The 8,325-nt window shown below is 36.3% G+C and overlaps 1 long non-coding RNA gene across 1 annotated transcript; it reads left to right on the top strand.

Moving 5' to 3' along the window:
- The first annotated feature begins 7,606 nt into the window (after positions 1-7,606).
- Positions 7,607-7,879, top strand: LOC113322117. Its single transcript, XR_003346974.1, has 2 exons — positions 7,607-7,714; positions 7,830-7,879. It is a non-coding gene; the product is annotated as an uncharacterized LOC113322117 (long non-coding RNA).
- Positions 7,880-8,325: the final 446 nt, after the last annotated feature.

Here is an 8,325-nt window from a genome sequence, read left to right as displayed (position 1 = left end):
TGCGTCACTTTTGTTGGAACCAACTGATGCAAATTTTGAGTATTTTGCACCATAAATTGATATAGCATGAGAATATTTTGATTTGTATCTTCTCCATCAGAATCATCGACAAGATGAACCCCAAGTTTGATTGACATATATCTTGAAAAAGCGGGGGTCTAACAATACCACCCAATATTTCGCTTAGCAATCTGTATGTACAAACTCGAATAAACTTTTAAGAGAATCAACAAGACTCAATCAACTAAAAGTATATCAACGAGTTTATATCTCTGTTGATTTGATTTACTCGAGCTAATAAAATCAGCGAGTCTTAATCAAATACAAGGAATAACTTGGATGGTACCAAAGACCAATATCCAAGGACAATCAATGAAAATCAACAACCAAAGGTGGGATATTCTAATTGATGATCTACAACGCACAACCTGTATTATTTCAATTATAAAGATAAAACAATATAATGCGGAAATATAAATAACACAGACACCATAATTTTGTTAACGAGGAAACTGCAAATGCAGAAAAACCCCGGGACCTAGTCCAAATTGAACACACACTGTATTGAGCCGCTACAGACACTAGCCTACTCCAATCTAACTTCGGACTGGACTGTAGTTGAACCCCAATCAGTCTCCCACTGATCCAAGGTACAATTGTACTCCCTACGCCTCTGATCCCAGCATGATACTGCGCACTTGATTTCCTTAGCTGATCTCACCCACAACTAAGAGTTGCTACGAAAACCAAAGGTTAAGGAAGAATCGACTCTAGTACGAAAAATAGTATCACATGTAAGGTGTGGGGATTAGTTTTGCATAGATACTTGAGTTCCCCTTAAATAGTCTTTCAAATCAGGGTTTGCAATCAATGTTGGCTTAGTAACAAAGCAATCAATATTCACCATTAGATGAAAACCTGATTAGATTCAAGCTAATATCTTTCAACTGTTAGATCGAACACTTATCTTGTTACACACAATTGAAATGCACGTTTCTAGGTTTGTCAACCGTACCCAAATGTATGCACTTGTTGGTTCAACAATAGTTAACCAAATGGTTAGCCATATGAGCATTTCATATCAACCATGTTCTTCTTCACCATAACTAGTTCAAATGAACTAGTTATAGATTTATTCAATTGCAAGAAAATATCATGTACTACACAAGACACAATTGTAGCAAAGATGATGTGATTCACTTGAATTTATAACCACGGTTTGCATACTGCATTCCTTAATCTTTATAAGTATTAGTTCACGGTCAACATCTTTAGATATAACCTACTAAATTTCGCGAACTGGGTTCGCGGACTTAAGTTCACGGAAGGAGTTCACAAACTCCAGCAGAATTTCTCGGACGAAACTTCCGCCGGTTCACGGACTGAATTCGCGGACTGAGTTCGCGGACTTGGCTCACGCCACATTCTGTTTCTCTTGATCAATAAATTTCGCAAACTTTGGTTCAAGGAATAATACTTGTACATAAATGTGTTTCCACAAAAATGCATATGTCCACCATTGGTTATATAATCTAAACTCTCATTCCAATCATTGCAATGCATAAATGTGTTTTCAAAGTGATTGAAACATATCATGACTTTCGTCACTAGGTAAAGATAAACTCGGTTGAAGCGAAAAGTTTACCAACACATGTTTCGAGATATAGATGGGCGAGGTATACTCGGCTCGAAATACCAAATGTGTATAATCAAAGTCTATATATAGCAAACGAATTTTGTCTCAAAGAGTAGGAGATAGAGTATATAGACTTTTGAGTGATAGATAAGTTCAAGTCTCCACATGTCTTTTAGTTTATAAAGTTCCACCGGTTCCTTGAGTAGTTCTTCGTCTTGTATGATGAATCGCCATAGAGTTCTTGAGCTCAACTACACTTTCTATCCTAGTCCGAGACTTAACTATAGTAGACCAGAAGTCAATATTTATAGTTTTGATCACTAACATTGACAAACATGCTTGAGATAGCAACGCATGCGAGTTCGACCGAGCAATGCTCTAACAATCTCCCCTTTTATCAATTTTAATGACAAAATTATCAATACATATGGAATACAAAAAAGATAATGAAACTTTAGTAGATCCTATTCCACATGCCTAATATTCAACATTACTCGAAATCTTCATCACTTCCAAGTACTCCAATCATCAAATATATCTTCATATGTCATACGAAGGTTTTCCCAATCAGAATTAAGGTTTTGAAGCCTAGTTTCCTTTTCACTGGAGTTACCTTCGAATACGGTTTCTAAGATATCCCAAGCATCTTTATACCTAATATAATTTGACACATGGTGCTGAAGATTTGAGGTAATGGCATGTATGATGATATTCAAACCATCAGAATTTTGCTTTGCAGCAAGTATCTCGGCAGGACTGTATTCACCAATATTCTTGGGAATGTTTTCATCTCCAACTGCCACTACGGGAGCATCATAGCCATTAACAACATATACCCATGATTGAAAATCGCGTGCTTGAAGAAAAGATCGCATAACAATTTTCCACCATACATAATTAGATCCATCGAAGACTGGTAGTACGTTAATAGAGATAGCACCTCTGTCCATGGAGTCAGATCACTACAAACACAGACTTGTAAGGTCTTGAACGTGTTTGCCTGCTCTGATACCAACTGAAAAAGCGGGGGTCTAACAATACCACCCAATATTTCGCTTAACAATCTGTATGGACAAACTCGAATAAACGTTTAAGAGAATCAACAAGACTCAATCAATTGAAAGTATATCAACGAGTTTATATCTCTCTATTGATTTGATTTACTCGAGCTAATAAAATCAGCGAGTCTTAATCAAATACAAGGAATAACTTGGATGGTACCAAAGACCAATATCCAAGGATCAATCAATGAAAATCGACAACCAAAGGTTGGATATTCTAATTGATGATCTACAACGCACAACATGTATTATTTCAATTATAAAAATAAAACAATATAATGCGAAAATATAAATAGCACAGACACCAGAATTTTTTTAACGAGGAAACCGCAAATGCAGAAAAACCCCGGGACCTAGTCCAGATTGAACACACACTGTATTAAGCCACTACAGACACTAGCCTACTCCAAGCTAACTTCGGACTGGACTGTAGTTGAACCCCAATCAGTCTCCTACTGATCCAAGGTTCAGTTGTACTCCCTACACCTCTGATCCCAGCAGGATACTGCACACTTGATTCCCTTAGCTGATCTCACCCACAACTAAGAGTTTCTACGACCTAAAGTCGAAGACTTGATAATAAACAAATATGTCTCACACAGACATGTATATCAAAGGATCAATCTGTCTCCCATAGATAAATCCTAAAGGTTTTGTTCATTCTTTTGATAATAATCAAGGTGAACAGGAACCAATTGATAATCCGATCTTATATTCCCGAAGAACAACCTAGAGTTATCAATCATCTCACAACAATCTTAATTGTATGGTAGCGAAACAAGATGTTGTGGAATCACAAATAATGAGACGAAGATGTTTGTGATTACTTTTTATATCTTGCCTATCGGAGATATCAATCTCAAGACAATCAATATGATTGTACACGTACGATAGAAGATGAAAGATCATATCACACAACTACGATAAAAGTATCATCGGTCTGGCTTCACAATCCCAATGAAGTCTTTAAGTCGTTAACCTGGTTTTAGAATAAGAAAACCAAAGGTTAAAGGAGAATCGACTCTATCACGCAAACAAGTATCACACGTAATGTATAGGGATTAGTTTTTCACATATACTAGAATTCCCCTTATATAGTCTTTCAAATCAGGGTTTGCAATCAATGTTAGCTTAGTAACAAAGCAATCAATATTCACCGTTAGATGAAAACCTGATTAGATTCAAGCTAATATCTTTCAACTGTTAGATCGAACACTTAGCTTGTTACACACAATTTAAATGCACGTTTATAGGTTTGTCAACCGTACCCAAATGTATGCACTTGTTAGTTCAACAATAGTTAACCAAATGGTTACCATATGAGCATTTCGTATCAACCATGTTCTTATTCACCATAACTAGTTCAAATGACTTCAAATGAACTAGTTAGAGAGTTGTTAAATTTCAAAGAAATCTCATGTACTACACAAGCCACAATTGAAGCAAAGATGATGTGATTCACTTGAATTGGTTCATGAACTTTGTAGCTGCGGTTTGCATATTGCATTCCTTAGTCTTTATAAGTATTAGTTCACGATCAACATCTTTAGATATAACCTACTCAACTTCGCGGACTGGGTTCGCGGACTTAAGTTCACAAACTCCAACAGAATTTCTCGGGCGAAAACTTTCGCCGGTTCGCGGACTTGGCTCACGCCACATTCCGTTTCTCTTGATCAACAAAGTTCGCAAACTTTGGTTCAAGGAATAGGACTTGTAAATAAATGTGTTTCCACAACAATGCATATGTCCACCATTGGTTATATAATCTAAACTCTCATTCCAATCATTGAAACATTCTTAGAGGATGTTATATAGTTGTTACACCATTTCTCGTCAAAGCAATTTTCAAAGTGATTGAAACATATCATGACTTTCGTCACTAGGTAAAGATAAACTCGGTTAAAGCAAAAAGCTTACCAACACATATTTTGAGATATAGATGGGAGAGGTATACTCGGCTCGAAATACCAAATGTGTATAATCAAAGTCTATATATAACAAATGACTTTTGTCTCAAAGAGTAGGAGATAAAATAAATAGACTTTCGAGTGATAGATAAGTTCAAGTCTCCACATACCTTTTAGTTGATGAAGTTCCACCGATTCCTTGAATAGTTCTTCGTCTTGTATGATGAATCGCCATGGAGTTCTTGAGCTCAACTACAATTTCTACCCTAGTCCGATACTTAGCTATAGTAGACCAGAAATCAAGACTTATAGTTTTGATCACTAACACTGACAAACATGCTTGAGATAGCAATGGATGCGAGTTCGATCGAGCAATGCTCTAACATGTTTCCTTAAAGAAATGCTTCAATTAACAACAACACTGGAGTATCCATTAAATAGTGTCATAGTGAACATCTAACAAAGTAGACACTAGAATTCAACTATAACAAAGTTTAATACCACCAACATTTGCAATTGGATTGCAACAAAAGTGCAGCATTTTTGGACCGTGATAATATATATAACTTGTAAATTACCTAGAGTATTAGACATACAATCTAAATTATCTCTTTCCTAAATATAAAAATTCATATAACTTGGAAAAATTACCTAGACGATTAGACACAAAATCTAAGTCCCTAAAACTAACAATGTTTAACAACTTCAAGTCTGCACAAAGTGGTAACTAATAGTACTTGGATTCAATTTATGTTATTCATCTCAAATCTAATGAAAATCCTTTCAATTGATTTTTTTTTAAAACTAGGGTTTATAATTTAATTGGATTACCTTTGATTATTGAGAGCTTTCTCAACAAACCCAGTAACAGAAAGTGTGGAACTGATGATTTTTTTTGGTTAAGTAGGGTTTCATGTGTGAGAAGAGATGAAAAAATTGGGGAAGAACATATGAACTGAATGAAACCGTGGTCGATTTTTTTGTGTGTTAGGCCAAATTCTGGAACAGGCAACCATTAACCAGTTCAACGGGTGGTTGACTGGTCAATATAGGAGAACGAGTAATGAATAACCGTTTTCGGACAAACGGTGAAGAACGGTTAATGACTTACCTTTTTTTTTGGAACAGAACGACTAACCATTAGCCGTCCCCGTATTCTCATAGAAAAACCGCTAGACCTAGGCCCTTTCCGGGCTTAGGTGTAAGGCAATTGAGAATCACTTGGACATCACCATAAGACCTGGGTTTTTTTTTTTTTTTTTGATCGGACCATAAGACCCGGTCTTGGACTCTTAGATAAACAATAAAGGAAACCTTTGAGAGGGACCTTGGTATAGGGGCGGCAAGGACATTGCAAGTGTGATAGCAATGTCCTTCTAATTGGTTAGGGGGTGTCCCATATGGGATGTTAATTGACTAGATTACCCTTTTCACCTTAAATGGACTGATTTACCCTTACTTCTTTGGTTGAAAATACAGAATTGTCCTCCCCTGATTTTACCCTAATAGAAACTGAAAATTCATAACTGTTTCAAAATAGTTTCTCTTCTCTTCTTCTCCTCTCCTCCATTAAAATTGATTTTTCATCGTCCTCTTTGATTCATCGGCGATTTAAAAAATTTATAATCGTTGATTGAAAACTATATTAGAGATGCCGAAGAAGAAGGTTGACGAAGATTGTAGCCGTTCTAATCAACCAAATCCTCCATTAGGTCAAGAACATCAATTTGAAACTCCTCAACCGTCAAAATCAAGCACAATGACTTATATAAGGTATGTTTCGAAAAACCCAGTTAGGGTTTAGTCAATTGTGTTTGATTTAAGTTAGTTTTGTATGAAAAATTAGGGTTTTGAATCGAAATTGAAACTGGAAATTGTGTGTTACATGTGAGGTATGGTTGATAATTACTCCAATTCCAACCGTAACTATGGTATTTGTTGATGATACGGTTCGTAATAACTGAAATACCAACTGTAAGTTCTTGAATTTAAGAAAAATTATTCAGTTACGTTTTTTTTTGCAACCGTAAGTGGCTTACGGTCGGTCTCGTGTCTTCAGTTACGAACATACATTGTTCTGTAACTTTCATTTGGTTTTTACGGTTTGTAATTTCATCAATGTTATCAACCGTATTTGAGTTACGACTTGTAACTCAACATCCATTACCAACCGTAGAACATCCTGTATGTTAGTATTTGGCCAAAGAAAACTTACGGTTGAAAACTAAGATAACAATACCAACCGTAGTGTAGTTACGGTTGATCTCGATACATCAGTTACCAAACGTATCGTTGATACGGTTGATATCGATTCACTATTTACCAACCGTATCGTTGGTACGGTTAGTCTATGTTCATTGTTTACAAACCGTAACTATGCAGTCTCACCATTTTGTTTTGTTTTTTGTTGTTTATATTATTTTTTTTACCCTTAGTAAATCAATCAATTGTAATGCTTGTGTAGGAAGAAAAAGAGAGGAAATGACTTAACCCCGATTGATCATACGCCCACCCCTCGCGATGACAAGCATTTAGGGGTTAGTAATAGAGGTTTGCACAAGAATGAGAAGAAGATGAATAATAAATTTGAAATTAAGTTGAGGGAACAACCTGTGGCTGAATCTTGAGTTGAGTTAGAAGGAGTGGAACATAATGATCAAGAAGATATCAGAGTCTAAACTAACCGTGAAGGCAGCGAAAATGAAACTGTGGAGGAAGAAACTAATAACGATGAAGAACAATCTAAATAAACCGATGATGATGGAGGGGAGGAAGAGGAAGCAAATGATGAAGAGGAGGAAGATGAAGAAAATGATGGAGAGGAGGCCGATGAAGAAAATAAAGATGAAGAAAAGGAAGAGGAAGAAAATGATGAAGAGGTAGAAAATACCAAGGGAAAAGAGGTAGTTGTAGCTGCACCTCCAAGGCAAAAGAAAGAAAAGAATCCGAGAAAGGAGCCCGCACCGAAAGGGATACATATTCCTAAAGGAAAAGAATTGTTGTTGCCAGCGAAGAAGAATAAAATGCTTTGGGGCGAGGCTCCAGATAAGTCTTCAATCTTATTTGGTTATAAAGATTCCTGGGCCGCAAAAGTCTGTCAGACAAGGGTATGATTTTTCTTGTTTTTCTTAGCATTCAATTTTTAACTGATTGTGATCCATTTTGTTTGTTTATTTCAGTTCACCAATATGTGTTTATATTTTTGTATATTTGTGTTTTTAGGACCATGCAAGATGCACAAAATTGCTCAAGCGTCAAAGGGCTAAACATTGGGCATTAAGTAAAGAATGTGTTGCGGTTCGAAATCTAGTGGCTAGTACAGGATTAGGGACCGGAATTCTTAATTTCCAAACAGAGTATGATAGTGTTGTGGTCTCTGCCTTCAGGGAACGATATTGGCTTGAAACCGATACATTTCATCTTCTATTTGGAGAGATGACAATAACACCGGACGATGTGAAGCAAATTACTGACCTTGAAGTTGAAGGACAATCAGTATTTGAAGGTTTCAACAACAACATGGTATGGACTGACCTTTAATCTCTTGTTGAAGAAACACTTGGGTGGGGGAAAGATGAAACTGAGATGGAGTTTAAGTTGGCTGGTGGTTATGACCCAGATGAACCACATAAACCAAAAAAACCGTTGAAAAAGCTAATGTTGAAGAATCTGAGGAACAAGTTTAAAGGAACGTTCAAGAGGGAAAAGGCAGGTGAGG

The sequence above is a fragment of the Papaver somniferum genome, chromosome 11 (genome assembly GCF_003573695.1).
Source record: "Papaver somniferum cultivar HN1 chromosome 11, ASM357369v1, whole genome shotgun sequence".
NCBI lineage: Eukaryota > Viridiplantae > Streptophyta > Magnoliopsida > Ranunculales > Papaveraceae > Papaver > Papaver somniferum.
This window is presented reverse-complemented; position numbering and strand designations above follow the sequence as displayed.